The sequence below is a fragment of the Spermophilus citellus genome (assembly GCF_964194105.1).
Source record: "Spermophilus citellus genome assembly, chromosome: X".
NCBI classification, from domain to species: Eukaryota; Metazoa; Chordata; class Mammalia; order Rodentia; family Sciuridae; genus Spermophilus; species Spermophilus citellus.
Genome location: NC_138190.1, coordinates 72,222,344 through 72,243,153, shown reverse-complemented (window position 1 = coordinate 72,243,153; position 20,810 = coordinate 72,222,344).

Below are 20,810 nucleotides of genomic sequence, written 5' to 3'. Positions count from 1 at the left end.
AGTATGCTGTTTTTAAGTCCTTTGGATATAGACCGAGGAGAGGGATAGCTAGGTCAAATGGTGGTTCCATTCCTAATTTTCCAGGAAATCTCCATACTGCTTTCCATATTGGCTACATCAATTTGCAGTCCCACCAGCAATGTATGAGTGTACCTTTTCCCCCACATCCTCGCCAACACTTATTGTTCTTTGTATGCATAATACCTGCCATTCTGACTGGAGTGAGATGAAATCTTAGAGTGGTTTTGATTTTCATTTATCTAATTGCTAGTGATGATGAACATTTTTTCATGTATTTGTTGATTGATTGTACATCATCTTCTGAAAAGTGTCTCTTCAGGTCCTTGGCCCATTTATTGATTAGGTTATTTATTTATTTACTTTTTTGGTGTTTAGCTTTTTGAGTTCTTTATATACCCTAGAGATTAGTGCTCTATCTGATGTGTGAGGGGTAAAAATTTGCTCCCAAATTGTAGGCTCTCTATTCACCTCACAGATTGTTTCTTTTGCTGAGAAGAAACTTTTTAATTTGAGTCCATCCCATTTATTGATTCTATACATATATATGGCTGGAGATGCAGCTAAGTGGTAAATAGCCCCTGGGTTCAAATCCCCAGTACTGAGAAACAAAACTATCCTACACTGAAATATAATTTCTTAACTATCAGATTAGAAATAATTCCAAAAGTCAAGTAACATACGTTGTTGGTGAGGCAGTAGGAAAACAGACATTCTCAAATATTGCTGGTCAGGATGTAAGATGCTATAGCTCCTATGGAGAGACAATTGACAAGACCTAGCAAAATTACATATATGATTAGCCTTTGACCTAGCAAGTTCACCTTTAAGAGTCTATCACAAAGGCACTTATGAAAAGACACATGCAATAATCATACTCTTTGACTATTAAGGCTAATAACAGTCAAAAACTGGAAATAACACTATTATTGCCCATCAATGTGGGACAGATTGAACTAATTATGATATATTCAAACAATGAATTACTGAGAAACAATGAAACCACTGAGGAAAGGAATAATAAATATCTCTATATGCTACTATAAAGTGATCTCCAGGAAAAAAAAAATATATATATATATATTTGCAGTACAGAGGATTGAACCCAAGGGCACTTCATCAGTGAGCTACAGTCCTAGCTCTTTTATGTTTTATTTTTATTTTGAGACAAGGTTTTACTAAGTTGCTGAGGCTGGCTTCGAATTTACGATTCTCCTGCCTCAGCCTCTTGAGTAGCTGGGATTACAGGCATGTGCCATAGCATCTGACCAGCATATGTTTTAAACCGGACAAGGAAAAGTGTGCATAGTATGCAGCTATTTTCAAAAGAAAGAAAAGGGAGTAATAGGAACATACTTTGTGGATATAAATATAAACAAACAAACAAAAAGGGTTAGCTGTAGTTAACTATAGAAGACGAGAAAAAGAGAATAGAGGTTAGGGGAGGCATGACAGAAGCTACACCTCTCTGAATATATATAGTTTTATAGATTTCACTTTGGAATCAAGTAAACATTTATTTATAAATAATTTTAAAGCTCATGAGAGCCCAAAGTTACTAACTAACCCATTCATCAATTTGGTGACATAATTTACAAATGGAAATTTTATCAAGTCAACTTGAAAATACAGTCATTTAACTATACATTCCTAAACATATCTACCTTTAAAACAACATAATGGCCCACAACAATTCTTAAACCAGGCACAGATGTGTGCTGCTGCAATCCCAGACACTCAGGAAGTTGAAGCAGGAGGATCAAAAGTTTGAGGCCAGCCTGTGCAACATAGTAAGATCCTGTCTCTTATAAGAAAAATAAGGGGACAGGATGTATAGCCTATTAGTAGACTACATTCTTGAGATCCTAGTTTTGATCCCCTTCACTGCAAAAACCAAACAAATAGACAAACAAAACTTGAGCTGTTGTCCATATTTATATTTTTAGTAATAATATTTAAGCTAATAGTATGATAAAGAAAATATATAATTATCTTAATAATGTTGGAAACTCCCAGGTTCTCATTATAAGAAAAAAGAGATGAAACTACAAAATCAACAAGGTCAAGTAAAAATGTGTTTACCTTAGAAACTTCAGATTAATTTGTGACATTTTCTCTTAAAACTGTATGACGGGCTGTGTTGTGGCTCAGTGATAGAGTGCTTGCCTAGCATGTGTGAGGCACTGTGTTCAATTCTCAACAATGCATATGAATAAATAAATATCCATTCACACACACACACACACACATATGTCTATGTTTATGTGTATGAGTGTGTATATATAACTATAGCTACAGCTGTCCCTTGGTACCTATGGGGGATTAGTTTTGGTACCCTCAGCTACCAAAATATGCAGATGCTCCAGTCCCTTATATAAATGGCATAGTATTTGCATATAACCTAAACACATTCTCTCACATATTATCTCTACATTACTTATAATACTTCATACAATGTAAATTTTATGCATATGCTTGTTATACTATATTATTTAGGGAATAATGACAGGAAAAGTTTCTGTATATGTTCAATAAAAATGCAATTTTTTTCAAGTACTTTCTATTCATAATTGGTTGAGTTCATGGATGCAGAACCCATGGATACAAAAGGTTATGAATCTGTCTATCTACCTACCTATCTACATACATACATATATTTTTCTGAACTTTGACCACAAAAATAATCTAGAACCTATGGTACACTTGATAGCAGTGTGAAGGAACTATGGCTCATTGGACAAATTATGATTCTGGTTTAGGAAATGTACAAGATTAGCCAGAAATATTTTATCATACTAGAAAGAAATGAAGGTCCTGAAAATTACTGGAATCATGTCAACTTGACTCATAGCTAATGTAAAGAGACTCCCATTGGCTAAAATGGGACAATTTAAGCATGAACAAAAATCATAGCTGAAGTGGATTGAAGAATATCAAATATATTTAAATATATAAGTTAATAATCATAGTAAAAGAGGCTCATTCTTCGCGTGACCTTTCTTGCAATTTGAAATATGTACCATATGTGTTACTTTTAAAAAAATGAGTTGTAAATGAACATAATAACTTTTTTAAAAATAATTTTTATTTTTATGTGGTACTGAGGATCAAATCTAGTGCCTTACACATGTTAGGCAAGTGCTGTGCCACTGAGCCACAACCCAGACCCCCATATGTGTTACTTTATTAAAGTTACCAAATTTACCCAGATGTTATCACAGGCTATTCATTCAAGCTGTCAAGAAAGAGATACTTCCAATACTGTTACCATTTAACACAAAGTTCACAAATCTATTTTGGGGACCTAGTGTAAGCACAGTATCAAACCTGACAAAGATAGTACTAAAACTCCTATATGTTAGTCTCACTTATTAATATAAGTATAAACATATTAAACCATTGGCAAATAAAAATCTGTCAGAATAATATAATACTCCATGACCAAAAGGAGTTTTTCTCAAGAAGTATAAAGTTGGTTCAAAAGCAGGAAATGTAGTGATGAAAATTGATCATCTTAATACATCAGTTCTGGGGATTGAACCCAGGGCCTCACACATGCTAGGCAAATGCTCTACCACTAAACTGCATGACCAACCCTTTTAAAAATATATTATTTTGTGACAGTGTCTTGCTACCTTGCCCAGGCTGGCTTCAAACTTGCAATCCTCCTGCCTCAGCCTCCCAAATAGCTGAGATTACAAGTATGCATGACCTTGCTTGGCAAAACCCATCATCTTGATTTTGAAAATTCTATTTTTTTTTCCTGAAAGCAAACACATTTAGTAGGACTAGAAAGCTGCTCACTTAATGTGACAATAAATGCTGGTCTCCAAACCAACATAGTATACTTGGCATTCCCATTAAAACCAATAATAAGACAAAATGCCTATTATAGAAATTATTAACACTTTTCTGGAAGCACTAGACAATGCAATTAGTTTCTTCCTCTTCTGGGAAGCAGGGTCAGCCTTATCTATGCTCTTTAAGACCATTGGCTTCACTGGGTCTTCTCACCCTCTAACACTGGCTTCACGTATCTCCAGTACACAAGCAACCCTCCACACCTATAAACTGCACACATCTGTTTCCCTATCACTATTCCCTTTTCTTTGCTCTTGCCTTTCCCAAAGTATAGCACTTTTCTCTATAAACACTCCACCCTTCCTGGGGTAAACATAGTTCCTCTTCTCTTCAGGCTCAGAGAATTAGTGACAAACTCCTCTCTAACCTCTCTATTTGTCTCCATTTCCTTACCTTCTCCATTCCTGCCATAGAAAAATCCACTCCTTACCCCATTTTCTAGGCATTTCCGCCTCCCCTGAGGTTTACAGTTTTATTTCCATATCAGCCTCCAAACTAATTTTTTCTCTAACCCCTCTATCGTATCCTCCAATCCCTGGGCTTTTTCAGTATTCTGGACTCAAGATCACCTTACCCCTAGGCTAGGAGGAAGCCAGATTATAAGGCAGTGGTGGGTACAGGCAGTATCTGGGTTACCTGGGTACTATTTCAGTCTATGCGTTATCTGTTCCCTGCTGTCATGCAGGGCCTCAGAAAAAGGACACAGATTTGAAGTTCTGGCAGGTGGAAGATGATTCAAGACACTTAGGATAGTAGACATGCTTTCAGAGGTGATAACAGCCTCCAGCTTCAGCTTCAGCTTCAACCCCCAGCCTGTTTCATTTTAGCCCTCTATTGGCTCCTGAGTCTTTTACATAGGCTCTTTTCATATGCAGGCCAAACAAAGAAGGCACACTGCCAACAGATTACATCAATGGGCACATCACACAAGCAAATGTTTATGACCTGGAGTGTTGAATACACTGAATCAGAGTGTTTGGGGCCTTGACTAAACATAATATAGCCAGTTCCCAGCCCTGGATACATACTAAAAACATTACAGCCCACCAGAAGCCTTGGTGAGAGAGCTTAACTATAGCCATTATGGACCTGCCCCAACATCTGCTTAACCAAAAGGTAGGAGACATGCATTAGAAAAAGTTGAGTGCTCTGTATTTTTGCATAGGCATCCCTCAATAACTCCAAAATACCTCTAAAGCTAAAAGGATGTGAATAACATGAACAAACAATAGGAATTACCACAATATTTTTGTCAATTACACATTTATCCAGGAACATTTGTAACTGTATATTCATTTTAATTACTCTTTCAAATCATGAACATTCTCAGTGGAATAGTTGACATTTGCTTTCTATTTTCAAAATTTACTTAGGAAAAAAAATACACATTCCAGGGATAGTGCAGGCTCTCTTAAGAGAGAGACACCTTTTGGGGTAAAGCAAGAAATATACATTCAAGGAATAATGCAGGCCTTCTTGAGAGCAAGAGACAGCCAACATTTTCTTTTCTTTAATCCATAAAAATATATTCAAAAACTTTACATGTATCCTAATTCTAATTTTGTGCAAAAAGTATAATTTTCCAAATGATTTTATACTTATACATTTCTATGAATGATTATTTAATTTCATTAATGATTTCTGTCAATATTTTACAATAAAATATTCAAATAAATGGAAAGTTGAAAAAATAGTGTAAAATATGAAAGGATAGTATAGAGAAAACCCATGGATACAGCACCTAGATTCCATGATTCACAATTATCTGTTTCTGCTTTCTCACAACTTGACCATTTATCAATCCATCCCTAGACATTTCCCCCCTCCCTGAGGTTTACAGCTTTTATTTACATATCAGCCTCCAAACTAATTATCTCCCTAACCCCTCCATCATATACTCCAATCCCTGGGCTTTGTCAGTATTTTTTTTCTTTTTTTTATTGATTATTTAAAGCATTACATAGTTCATGATATATCATCTTTCATACATTTGACTCAAATTGTGTTTTGAACTCCCATTTTCACCCCAAATACAGATTGCAGAATCACATCTGTTACATATTCACATTTTTACATAATGCCATATTAGTGACTGTTGTATTCTGCTACCTTTCCTATCCCCTACTATCCCCCCTCCCCTCCCCTTCCCTCCCATCTTCCCTCTCTACCTCCCCTGCTGTTGTTCAATTCTCTCCCTCTTTTTCCTTCCCCCTTGCCCCTCATAACCTCTTATAATTTTATGTATCATTGAAGGTCTCCTACCATTTCCATGTGCTTTCCCTTCTCTTTTGGACTCAAGATCACCTTGCCCCTAGGCTAGGAGGAAGTCAGATTATAAGGCAATTGTGGGTGCAGTCAGTATCTGGGTTACCTGGGTACTATTTCGGGCTATGCATATCTGCTCCCTACTGTCATGCAGGGCCTCAGACCATTGATCCATCATCCCCTAGCTTGTTTTTTATATCTTTCAAAGTAAGTTTTGGATGATAGTACACTCCTAGTATGAATTATAGATATTGGTGTATTGACATATCAAATGTGATATATTAAATGAAAAATCAGCTTATGAAAACACTATGTAAATATAAAGACTTATTTTCTGGGCTGGAGTTGTGGCTCAATGGTAGAGACCCAATATTATTTAAATATAAATAAATAAAATAAAGGTATTGTGTCCATTTACAACTAAAAAAAGAAGAATTTGCTTTCATAAGCAATATCCATTTTTCCTTATGCTTCTTAATAGAACTTCAATTTTGTTTAATAAGGCAACATGTCTAGGCCCAGGCAATGAATCATGATTGATTCAAGTCAGTTATAGTAATCATGTGCTCCAATTTCCCAGCTTCTTTTTCCAACAGGGATGACTATATGATTTGATTTCTGGCTAATTAGAAGAAAACAGAAGTTATGCAGGGAGTCTTTTGAAAAGTTTTTACTTTATTGACTAGATGAAACAGACTCAGCTTGCATAGCTTACCCTTCTCTCAGTCTTCTTGTCTTGACTGCAGACATGATGTCTGGAGGTGCAACAACTGTCTTGCTACCAAGAGAAGATGAAGGTGAGGACAAAAGTCCATGTGCTAAGGATTTTCTCTGCATGGTCTATGTAAATTTTTTGAAAGGAATCATCACATATATTCTTTTAAAAAATCAATAGCAATATCTTCACTAAAAGCGGGGATATATGAGCTTAAAATATAGCTCAGTGGTACAGCACTTACCTAGCATTCACAAGGCCCTAGGTTTCATCCCCAGCACCACAAATAAGTAAAAATTTTTAAATATTAATTGGGACATAATATTAATACTATATTCAGAGGAGTTTGGGGAGGTTTGTATGATAAAATAACAAAGTGCTAAAAAATAAAGTTAAATACATCTTATTTTAGTAGTAGTCTGTCTATTCCTGGGTTTTCTCCAGAAAGTAGAGCCTGAGACAATGACTTTCATGTACACGTTGATGTTGGGAAGTGATCCACACAGCAGAAGTAGGGAACTGGAAAGAATGAAGCAGAAAAAGAAGCCATTAGAAGAACATGTTTTCCAGCTGGGCCACTTGGGGTCAATCCTACCGATGAACGATGTAGAACGCAATTCCAAATTGTCCACTGGAGGGGCAAAAGAAGGGAAGACCTTTCTACAGTTTTCATATCTCATTGGTGATGGGTCACTGCATGGAATGTTAACTCCCTTTCACCTTCAGGCTGGCAAAATGGGTTCCCACAGGAAGAAGAAACCCTATGATAGAAAGAGAGAGCCAGCACGGAGGACATGTACCATCAGGTTCAATCTGCTTGTAGAATAGCAGCTGAGAGAACATGAGGCAGAGCATGAAAGGTGTTCAATGCCTTATATAAACAAAAGTTGCTATTTGGGAAATAGTGGTGGCAATAGGAGAATCAAGGAAGAAATTTTGTGTTTGTTTTCTTTTTTTAACTTTAATTAACATGTAATAATTTTAACATATTAAAGGGATATAGTGGAATATTTCAACACATGAATATGGTTCACCCTGATCAAATCAGGGTGATTAACATTTCCCCCTCCTTATCATTTGTAAATATTTTTGAGGCTTTGATCTCCTCTGTTACAGTTTGTTAGAATTTAGTTCGTGAATGGCCTCTCCAATGGCCTTTGTGTTAAAGGTTTGACTCCTTACCTGTGGCACTACTGGGGGTGTGGAAACTTTGGGAGCTGGCAGAAGGAAGTTAGGTCCTTGGGACCACATTCTTGAAGGGAAGGTTGGGACCCCAGATCTGCATCTTCCTTTCTCTTTCACTTGCTGGCTGCCATGAGTTGAGCAGCTTCCTCTGCTACTCACTCTATTCATATTGTGCTGCCTTACCACAGATCCAAAATTAATAAACCAACCAAAAACGAACTGAAACCTCTAAAACTGTGATCCAAAATAAACCCTTTCTCTTCTTAAATTTATTATCTCAGGTATTTTGTTATAGTAATGGAAAACTGACTAACACTTAGTTCTTTATAGAATATATACAAGGTGATTGTGAACACTAGTCACCCAACTGTGTTGCAGAACACCAGAATTTATTCCTTCTACCTAACCATTTTTTACTTATTTTTAGTTTGCATTTTCAGTGCGGAGATTGAACTCAGCTCCTCATGCATGCTAGGCAAGTACTCTACCATTGAGCTATATAATTAGTCTGTCTTTAATTTTTATATTTATTATTACTTGGTACTGAGGGATTGAATTCAGGGGCACTTTACCATTGAGTTATGCCTCCAGCCCTTTTAATTTTCATTTTTTAAAAAAAATTGAGAAAGGGGTCTCATCAAGTTGTTGAGGCTGGCCTCAAACTTGCAATCTTCCTGCTTCATCCAAGTTAATTCTCACAAAAAGAAGAGATTAATAAAGTGAATACACATTTAATTTCTGGAGCCAGAATTGTGGATTTGAAATTCAACTCCATCATTAGTAAATGATGTCATTTTCATCAAGTTACTTTACCTCTCTGTGCCTCAGTTTCATCATCTGTCAAATGGTGATAAGACCTACCTTATAGAGTTGTGAGGACAAAATGAGTTAAGTGTTAGATATTAATATTTACAATACATATAAATGTTTACTGTGAGAATTCAGAATACGTAAGTGTATTAAATACAAAGTTAAGTATATTCTATGTGTTGAAATGTGCTTTTAAAATAAGAGAAAATCAATCCATACTGAAAGTGATGGGCTTGAGAGAGAAAGATCCATTGATGGAGCACTGAGGTGGGAAAACTTGGGCTCAGGCAGTTGGACATAAAGGTATTCTGTCAGCAAAGTCAGGTCTAAGGGATGAAGGAACACAAGGAGTGAAATGGAACTTGAATAAACTAAGTGATAAAAGTTAATATCTAGCTAGTCAGGGGAAGGTGTTCCTTCCCCTACTGTCTTCCATAGTTCCTTCTGTTTCTTTTTCTGGCCCCTTCACTACCTTGCTTCTTAGCAGCCATAACTTTCCCTTTTGTAATTAGGGGAAAAGTGGGTGCAGAGTGACACTGTGGATGAATTCCTTGGCTTAGTTGGTAAAAAATTAACTGAGAAAATAGAATGTCTGGTCAATGTTTGTTCTGAATAAGTTCATCTGAAAAGTACACATCTGAAAAGCAAACAAAACCTACACAATTAGATTGCCATTAACACTACAGAGCAAAGAGCAATGTACCTATTGGACTACATATTCCTACTTCCCATTCTTCACCACATCTCTTTCTGAAGAAGGAAAAGTATGAATGAGAAAAAGGAAGAATAGAAAAAGAATGGATACCGTATGTAGTATGGGACAGCAACTCTTCCCATTTTTTTGTTGTAAGTAAACTTTGAAAATCACTGTATAGGAGTCATTTTAGAGTAGATTTCCTCAGCCTTAGAGAAGAATAAAATTATGGGATTTGCCAGTAAATGTATGGAACTGCAGAGAATCATGTGAACTGAAATAAGTCAATCCCAAAGACCAGAGGCTGAATATTTTCTCTGATATGAGGATACTAATTCACAATAAATGATGGGGAAGAATGTTAGCATTTTGGACTAAACATAGGGAAGTAAAGGGGGGGGGGAAAGTGCATGGGGGTAGGAATGCTATGTGCATCTGATTACATGACCTGTGTAATTCTACATCATGAACAACCGGACAAATAATAAATTATACTCCACTTATGTATGATGTGTCAAAATACATTCTACTGTCAACTAAAATGAAAAATTAAATTTTTGAAAAATTAAATTTAAACTTATTGAAAACTATAATTAAAAAAGTATTTCCTCTCTAATAAGGCTGGAAAATGGGAATGTTATGTGTGGGCATGGCAAAAGGGGGAGGAGGCCACTTGTTTTCCTAGTCCTTATAGTCCCTTAGATTGAATATGTGATTCACTAATATCTGAGCTACTTGTATGTACCTTTAAAATATAACTAAGGGCCATAAACAGTGGTTAATGCCTATAATTTCAGAGACTTCAGAGGCTGAGGCAGAAGATCACAAGTTCAAGATCAGACTTAGCAACTTGGTGAGTCCCTGACTCAAAAATGGGAAATACAAAAAGTTATGGGTATAGCTCAGTGCTAAAGCAACCCTGGGTTCAATTCTTTGTACCAAAAAAAGTATAAATAAATCTTAAAAATTACACACACACACACACACACACACACACACACACACACACATATGATTACATGATTTGTCTTCCCTCCTTACTCAGCTTAACTCTATTTGCAATCTCTAAAATGATTCCTTTGCAGTTCTGTCCATTCTCTTACACCTCTTTGATTTTATCAGACTCATTTGATAGAAATCCAACCCTAGTTAAACCCAGAACTATATATATATATATATATATATATATATATTAGCAGGTATAGCTGAGTAGCAGAATGCAGAATGGTTGCCTAAGGCCATGGATCTGATTACCACCACTGTAACAAGTAAATAAAGTTCTTCAGTCCACCCCTTCAAATTATTTCCTGCTTTTGTTGATGTGTGAATTCTCAAAAAAGCGCACTGTGTTAGTGTATTTGGGGCAAGGTCTAAGAATAAGTAAGCAATTAAAACTCATGCAAAGAAACAAGACTCCATTGCTCCTTCTATACTTTGATCCTGATGGGACCTCAACCCATTGATCTACTAAACTTTCATTCTCCCTCATTCCCCTGATGTCCTGTTTTCCCTCCTTACTCAGCTTAACTCTATTTGCAATCTTTAAAATGATTCCTTTGCAGCTCTCTCCATTCTCTTACACCTCTTTGATTTTATCAGACTCATTTGATAGAAATCCAACCCTAGCTAAACCCAGAACTCTATGTATTTGGTGCCTGCACAGCTGGCCAAATGTGAGCAGAGTAAATAAAACACACAACTATTCTGACCGGTCTCACTTAAAGTGACTACAAAGCTTCATATACCCTTAACACTGGGTGTGATCACACACATTTCTTAAATCTATACACTTGTCCACTCTACTTAATAAAGATTGTATAATACCTTCTTTTTTCCTCAAAAACTTTAACATCTCCTCATCAGTCCTGAATTTCACATGACAACTTTACCTCTTACTTCACTGAAGTAATAAAAGCAATCAAAAGACACCTTCTATAGACTCCCACCACCACATCTATTTGATAACATCTTCAGTCACATTTCAGCCTTTGCTTTTCATAATCATGAGTACTATCTAAGGCTAACCCTTTTACTTGTGCCAGAGGCCCCATCTTACATCTTACCAATAATGGATAACATCTGAAAGTTAAAAAGAAAATTCAACATTAATGAATGACTTGATTAAAGTCGTCTAGCATGTTAAAAATAATAACTAACATCTACATGGGTTCTATCAGTTTTTTGTTTGCTTTTGCAGTGCTGTGGATAGAATCTAATGCCTTGCATGTGCTAGGTAAGAGACCTATATCCCCAGCCCTCCATTATTTCACAAACTAATTTCATATACATTATTGCATCTGATCTTCACAAAAATTCTATTGGTAGGTTTAATTATTATCTCTATTTCATAAGAAAACAAGACTCTGAAGAGATAAGTGATTTGCTCCAAATTGCAAAGAAATTTTGTTAGTGGTAGAGGTGGTATTAAAATTTAGGTCAAGAGTAATATTGTGAAGTGATTTTATTTTTAATTGCCATAAGTATGCTATGAACGCATGGGAAGAACAAAAATGTTTTCAACAAATGATGTTGGGATAACTTCATATCCAGCTATAAAGTTGAACTTAGTTATGTATCTACACCATACACAAAAATTAACTCAAATGGATTGTAGACCTAAAAGTAAGTCCTAAAACTAAATTCTCAGAGGAAAATATAGGAGCAAATCTTCATGACCATGGGTTAGCTATGACACCAAAAGTATATGCAACAAATCCAGCTTCATCAAAATATAAAACTTTTGTGGAGAGAGAGAGAGAGAGAGAGAGAGAGAGAGAGAGAGAGAGAGAGCGCTCAGTGTTCTACCACTTAGCTACATCCTCAGTCCTGTTTTAAAATTTTGCGACAAAGTCTCACTAAGTTGCCCAAGCTAGTGTTGAACTTGAGATCCTCCTGCCTCAGCCTGCAAGTCACTGGGGTTACACATATATGCACCACCATACCCAGTGAGACAGATGTTTGTATATATTTTCTCCAAGTCTTTGGCTTTTCTTCTCATTGCTATAATGATCCATCCTTCCATCTTTGCTTCCTTCCTTCCTTCCTTCCTTCCTTCCTTCCTTCCTTCCTTCCTTCCTTCCTTCCTTCCTTCCCTCCTCTCTTTCTCTCTTTCTATCTAGTACTGGGGGATTGAACCAGCTACATCTCCAGCCCTTTTCATTTTTATTTTAAGATAGGACTCACTAAGTTGCAGAGATTGGCCTCAGACTTGCAATCCTGTGCCTCACTGGAGTTATAGGTGTATATCATCACACCCATGTGTAATGTGTGTAATGATATCTTTTGATGGTATGTATGCATTATCATCATTCAGTTGGGTATATTGAATCTATTGATCTATGTATTCATCAGTTTTGATGATTTCAACTAGTAACTCTTTATTCTCTGTCCCAATATCCTTGTTTTCTTCATTTGGTCTCAAATTAATCATAGTCAATGAGATAAAAAATAAGGGCTCAACACTTCCCAAGAGGTACTTTTTGTTTTCCTATCTTTCACCTATGATTTTTGTTTTATTTTTCCTTCCTTCCTTCCTTCCTTTCTCTCTCTTTTCTCCTTCTCCTTCTTCCTTTTCACTGGGGATGGAACACAGGGCCTCACACATGCTGGGCATGTGCTCTTGATCTGAGCTCCACCCCTCTTTCTTCCATCTTTGACAGTTGTAGCTGACCCAAACACCTCCCAGCTGGACATAGCTACAGCAGACACTCCACAACTGCTCTGGAAGATTTTTGCTTTGTCTGCTTCAGTCAAAGGTCCATCCAAGATGAGTCTGTCCCTCAGCGTCTCTAGATAACTCCGTCCCTCTGCAACTGCTTCAGAAATCCTCACTCTGGTCCAAACGGAGCTGCTTCCCTACCCATGACTAAGTAGAAAGTTGGTAGTTAGCTGCCACAATACTGAGTGTATATGTGAGCCTACCTTTTTTTTTTCTAAATAAGCAAATTTCCCCTTACCCTTATTGGACTACCCCTTATGCTGTATCATAAGTCCTAATAAGGGCCCTTTCAGATCATTTTATTTTCTATATTCATAATTTCTCTTTTTTGTTACTGGGGATTGAACCCAGGGGTGCCTAGTCACTGGGCCTCATCCCCAGTCCCCCCCCCTTTTGTATTATATTTAGAAACAGGGTCTCACTGAGTTGCTTAGGACTTTGTGAAGTTGCTGAGGCTGGCTTTGAACTTGTGATCCTCCTGCTTCAACCTCCCAAACTGCTTGGGATTACAGGTGTGTGCCACTGCACCCAGCCCTATTCATAATTTCTGTCTCAAGTAGAGCAAGCGGGCTGACATGGTTGTACTAAGAGTTAGTAATGCTGAGGGTATCTGGCACTGAGAGTTGCCAGCAGCCAAAGCTGATAACAGCAAGGGCTGAGAATGGCTAGAAGCCATAGAATTATAGAGAGATACCAGAGGCTGTTGGGAAAAATTGCTAGCTCTGGCTCCAAGAGGAGATGTTAGCTCCAGCTTCTAGAATAGCAATGGAAAGAGCTAATAACTCTCAAAGCTCAGAACTGCTAACACTAAGGGTGCTGCACTTGACCTATTTGTGATTTCTATCTGGATTGAGAAAACAACCTTCAGCTGATTGATGAAAACTAGATTTTCTCACTGAGTTCTCTATTTTGTTGGGCTTTGGAGAGAATACCCCAAAGTTTTGTACTTTGAAATAAAGAAGCAGCCTTAGAACCAAGGTCTCTCTGACTTCCTATTCCATACCAACCCTCTGCTTTTCCTGAAACACAAGCAGGGACTTTCTCTGAAGTTGTTTTTTTTTTTTTTTTTTTAATCTGACTAAGGGAAGTTCTTCCAGAAGATATGCAATTGTCATAAGCTCCTATTCTTAGGCAAAGGAGTTTTTTGTCATGAGTAACCATTTATTTTTCTGAGGGCTGTTACCTGGGAAACTTTATTTCCATAGCAAGACAGTTTTGATTCTCAAGTTTATCTTTCCATCACTCTCTCATGGCTTGTCTTTACCACTTGTCTCCCCAAAACTCTAAGCCTCTATTTTTTTTTGGTAGTTCTGAATGCTATTTCAGCTTCAAACATCTGGCCTTCTTTGAGTCTCATATTTTGTTTGGCTCCTGTGCACATAAACATGTACGATATTTGTATACATTTTTCTCCTGTTAATGTGTTTATCATGTTTATTTCATAAGGCTCAAATATTGAACCTTCAGAGGCTGAATCACTACAATCTCTCTTACCTTCCTTTCTGTCTTTGATCTTTCTCTGATGGTTTGTGGATAGTTTCTTCTAATTTCTTTTTCAGGATACTAACTCTTCAACTCCTTAATCAGCTGTCAAATCTATCCACTAAGTTTTCTTTTTCTTTCATTTTTATTTTAAACCTCAAACTTGTTGAAAGTACAGTACATAGCTTATTTTTTTCTGGCCTATATGGAATTAAATTTTCAATGAGCTGCTCTAAGAGTGCTGAATATTTTAGTGTGTATTTAATAAAAACTAGGACATTCTTCTACATAACTACAATGCAATCATCAAAATTAGGAAATTATAATTGATACATTACTGCTTTCTAATCCTCAAACACACTAAATTTATCCAGTTTCCCAATATTGTTCATTAGAGCAAAATTATCCAATTCAGGATCATGTTCTGTATTATTATCTCTCTAGATTCTTTTCTTTCCTTTGTCTTCATAATCTTGATGGTTTTGATTGTAGGAGAACTATTGCATAGAATGCCCTCCTCAATTTGGATATTTCTCATTTTCTTATTGATTGTTTGTCATTAGTCTGCCACAAATGATATATTATTATTGCATCACATCAGATTTCATTTGATTTTTTCAGTTGTTCCATTACAAATTATATTCACATTGATGTCTTGATTAAGGTGATTTCTGGCAGGATTTTCCAAAGTAAAATTACAGTTTTCCTTTGCAAGCAATACGTATTTTGTTGGAGGTACTTTGAATCTATGTAAATATCTCTGTTTATTGTACTTTTCAGTTTACTTTTTCAGTATAAACTGAGCTTTGTTTTAGTCAATTTTTCATTGTGGTGACAAAAACTCTTGAGAAGAACAACTTAAAGGAGGACAAGTTTTGGGGCTCATTTTCAGGAGCTAATACTGTTTCTCCAGGTCTGAAGTGAGGCTGAACATCATGGCAGAAGGGTGTGGTAGAGGAAAGCAACTCAGCTCATGGCATTCAGCAAGCAGAGAGAGGGGGTGGGGGGAGGGACAGGGCACAAAGAATACCCTGCCATGAGCTGAGCAGCTCCTATTCCATCCCCCTGAAACACTGCCTAGAGGTCTCTAGTCATTGCCCTAAATCTGTAGTTACCTTGCATTCCAGGAATAGCAGAGCCTTGAAGACAGATCACCCCAGGATGCAATCATCCTTCTAAGTTGGAACAGGTATCCCATGACAGGAACTGAGGCTGTCCCCTTAAGCAGGAGTAATAAGAGGAAACAGATTGCTCCCTTAAGCAAAAAGGACTTCATCAAAGCTACCTTGCAGATCCAGAATTGAGATAATGACTAAAAAAACCAGAGTTTAGCCAAGAATGCTAAATAATGCATACCTATTGCCCTGGCACTTAACATCATTTCAACCTAACACTCATGTCAGTACCCCTAAAAACAGGGCTGAAACATTTGATCTCACTGGCCTTGCCCATATAACCATATTGCTCAAAGTTCCTTTCCTGCTTTTCACCAATACTTTTTCCATTTGTTTTTTAGAGCAAGTGGCAGGAACTGAATCTAGGGAACCCCCAGAGTTGGGCCACCACAGTTCTGGTTAACTCTAGTTCAAAGCCTACCTTTCTTTGTAGCTCCTAATGTATTTTGGACTGAATTTTTCTGGGAGGAAAAGGAAAAATATAAAAGGGAAGGAAAGAATAGAGTAAGAAAAGGAAAAGAGGAAAGGAGAGGGTGAAAAAAGAAAGGAAAGAGAAAATGAAAGGGTAAAATAAAGTAGAATAGGAAGGGTTCCATTGAATTCTTAATTGCACTTACTGTACTTTTTAGTTCCTTCTATTTGGATCTGTTTTTCAAAGAGAAATTATGGAAAATGTCTAGCCCATCCCTCAGCTTTGACAGTCCAATTCACACACAATTTTGTTTCACTTATTTTTCCTACTTTCTCTGACCTGGATTACTTTGAACCAATCCCTGACATCCTATCATTTTAAAAATAAACTTTTATTTTAGAACAGTATTAGAGTTAAATTTACAGAAAAATTGAGAAATCAGTCCAGAAAATTCCTATGTATACCATGCCCAGTTTCCCCTATTATTAAAATTCTATATTACTATGATGCATTTTTAATGTTATTATGAGAGTCCATATTTTGTTCTTATTTTTTTCCATTTTTATCTAATGTCATTTTTATGCTATAAGATCTCATTCAGGATACTACATTACATTTTGTCATCATGCCTTCTTAGGTCCTCTTGATTGTGATAGGTGATTTACACCTTTTTATTTTTCATATTTCTGAGTATATTTATAACTATAAGGACTACATAGAGGAGAAAAAGTAATTTTTGTCTCTAGCCCCCATAGTTCTCAGTTGGGATTAACCCTTGTAACAAAGACTGAATAATAAGAAAAAACAAATAGGGGTTTATTAATACGTATATTTCATGTATACATGAAATATTCCCAGAAAATCTCAAGTAGGTGGCTTTGAATTTTATCTTAAATACCATCATCTACTGAAAACAAGAAAGAAGGGTGTGGAGAAGGCCTATTATGGGTAGATGGCTAGGAAAAACACAATAAATAGGAATAAGTTTTATGTTATGGTTTGGATATGAAGTGTTCCACAAAGAGTCCTGTGTTGAATGTTGGGGTCCCTAATACATCAAGGTTCAAAGGTGAAACCTTTGAGAAGTGATTGAATCATTAAGGCTCTGGTCTCACCAGTGAAATTATTGGTAGTTGGAAGTGGTGGAAACTACAGGCAGATGGGGCATGATTGGAGGAAGTAACACACTGGAGGCATGCCTATATGCCTATGGGGACTATATATTATCCCTGACCCTTCTCTCTCTCTCTCTCTCTCTCTCTCTCTCTCTCTCTCTCTCTCTCTCTCTCACTGTCTCTTTATCTCTATCTCTATCTCTATCTCTGTCTCTGCTTCTGGGATGCTCTTAGCTGAACAGCTTTCCTCCACTGGTGTACCCTTCTACCATGGTGGCAACGGAGCCCACTGACCATGGAATGAAACCTCTGAAAATGTAAGTCAGAATAAATTTTTCCTCCTTTAAGTTGTTCATGTCAGATATTTTGGTTACATCAATGAAAAGTTGACTAATACTGTTCGTTAGGCAGATTTAACTCAGTGCCTTCCCCATTGATGACGGTCTTTAGCGGCTTAGTCACTTTTCTCTTCCTGGTATAGAGAGGAAAATATGCTCACAAAGGGAGATTTCCTTTGTAGACATAAATTTCCTTCACATAAGGGTAACTTCCCTTTTTTCAAGACTTCCTCTCTGCCTGCATTTTCTCAAAATAACCATCTCAAAATAATCCTATGCCAAAAAACTGTATTTTAGGGTTGGTATATCCTGGTCTCCTATAACCCTATTTTGGGGTAGCATTATTGTGGTCTCCTGCAATTCCTTGTAAAAATACCCATAATCAAATTATCTTTATTACCCTATGTTAAAGAATGTTAAAGAATGAATCCTTAACATCATTGAATATCTAATTAGTGTTTAAATTTCTCCAGTTGTTTCAAATTTTGTTTTTACTGTTTATTCAAATCAAGATCCCCAAATGGCCCATATTGTGTGATTGATTGATGCCCTTGAGGTTTTATTGTTTGTTATTTTTCTTTTTACTTTTATTTTGAGATAAAAGAATGAAACTCAGGGTTTCCCACATGCTAGGCAAGTTGTTCCATCTCTTAGTTGTGCACCCAGCCACTAAGTTCCTATTAGTCTGTAAGTTCCTTGTCTGTTTTTTTCCTGGTATCAATTTTTTTGCTATTGAAGAAACTATCCTCCATAGCTCCCTACAACTTGGATTTTAGTAATTGTGCTCCTACCAGGTTAACATGTGTCTTTGTTTTCCCCAAACTGGTAGTTGATTCTAAAGTCTTAAACAAATACAAATTAGACTACTTCCTAGGTGTTCTTGGCACTTCTATCAGGAGACACCTAATGTTGTTTCTCTTTCTGTGATGTTAGTAGCCAGTGAAGATCATTGTCTAGAGCCAGTACTTTATTAAGGAGTTGCAAAATTGAGAACTCTAAGTCAAGCATTCTTTTCAGTGGAGCCTCTCAGCCATACATAGGACTGATCTCCCTGTGAAAGTCAACCCATCCCTTATTGCTAGACCCTTGGTTTCTTTTTTTTTTTTTTTCATTTGTTCTTTTTAGGTACACATGACAGTAGAATATATTTTACATATGATACATATATGGAGTACAACTTCCCATTCTTCTGATTGTACATGATGTGTAATTACATTGGTCTTGTATTCCTATGTGAACATAGGAAAGTAATATCCCATTCATTCTACTATCTTTCCTATTTCCATCCCCCCATCCTTCCCTTCATTCCCCTTTGTCTAATCCAAAGTATACTTCATTATCCATTAACCTGCAAATGCCATAATTTCATTGTTCTTTATGGCTGAGTAATATTCCATTGTAATATACCATATTTTATTTTTAAAAAAATATTTTTAGTTGTAGATGGACAAAATACCTTTATTTTTATTTATTTATTTTTATGTGGTGCTGAGGATTGAACCCAGTGCCTCACACATGCTAGGCAAGTGCTCTACCCCAGCCCCCACACTTTCTTTATCCATTCATCTGTTGCAGGGCACCTAGGTTGGTTCCATAGTTTAGCTATTGTGAATTGAGTTGCTATAAACATTGATGTGGCTGTGTCATGGTAGTATGTTGATTTTTAAATCCTTTGGGAATATACTGAGGAGTGGGATAACTGCAGACACTTGGTTTCTTGTGCAACCAGATACCACTTTCTTGGGTAGCCTTCTGTAGTAGTTTATGAATATTTAGGTATTTAGAAATATAAATATACATATGTATTCATATTTATATATAAATATATATGTGTATGTATTTATATTTCCATTTCCCTACTTTTAACCCAGATGGTATATACTAACAAACTGTTTTGCATCTTTTCATATACTTAATTTTTTTCTTCCAAAATTTTACTCTAATTACTTCAAGTCAATTTTGACTATTCATTTAGGAAACTATTTCCTCAGTATTTTCCAATTACTTTTTTAGAATTGTACATTTACTTTGTCTTGAAATACAGAACAAGCAACAAAATTTTCTATACCTATTGGCTTAATTATTAATCCTGCTTCACAAAGTTTCTAAGCAATATTGGGCAAGTCATGACAGTTCTTCTGTGGATGTCCATGATATGAAAGAAAGGAATGACTTTAAGGTATATTAAAGAATACTGAGCCAAGAGAGGTGGGACACACCTGTAATCCAAGCTACTTGGTTGAGGCAGGAGAATCACAAATATGTGGCTAGCCTTGTCAAATTAGGGAGACCCAAAGGAAAACAACTACTTAGTTTAGAAATTTTGCAATATACATTTGCAACTAAAAACATATATGAATTCCTATTTTAGGAGTTTTTCACTATTCTGCCCCCTTCTTTCATAACCTTCCTTCCTGCTTTTCTTCAATGTGTGACAATCAACCAAGTATCCTATCAGTTAAATGAGGAAATGAGCATTGATTGTCTGGAATCAGGTAACCTGAACATTGGCTTAACACTGTTTTTTTTTTTTTTTTTTTTTTTTTAGTTGTCTGTTTTCCTCTTAACAGCATTAAGACCATCTTGAAAGAGTGGTTAAGAGGTCAAAAGATAAGGTGGGTGTAGAAGTTGAGGGCTTGTGGTTAGGGAAAGAACTAATTTGGGAGGTTGGCAAGGAAATAGGAAGGGTTATCAATGGCTTCAGAGAAGTAGGAAGGAACTTGGGGATAGGATTATAAGTGGGGGGGGGGAATGGGGAGGGAGTGGGGGAAGGGTGGATGGGGTAGAAGGACATCCCTGGGGTTGAGCCAGTTGTACATGCTATTCTCGTGAAATTTTAAAAGTTTTCATATGTACTACCCTAAATTTTAATATCACTTGCACTAGTATTTATGTAAGTACTGGATTTGTGCTTGGTCTGAAAAAGAATTACTGTAACAATATCTAAAAAAATATGATAACCACAACCCCCCTCCCCCCCCTCAAAAAAACCCCCACTCCATTAGTTTGGGAGTTTTTTTTT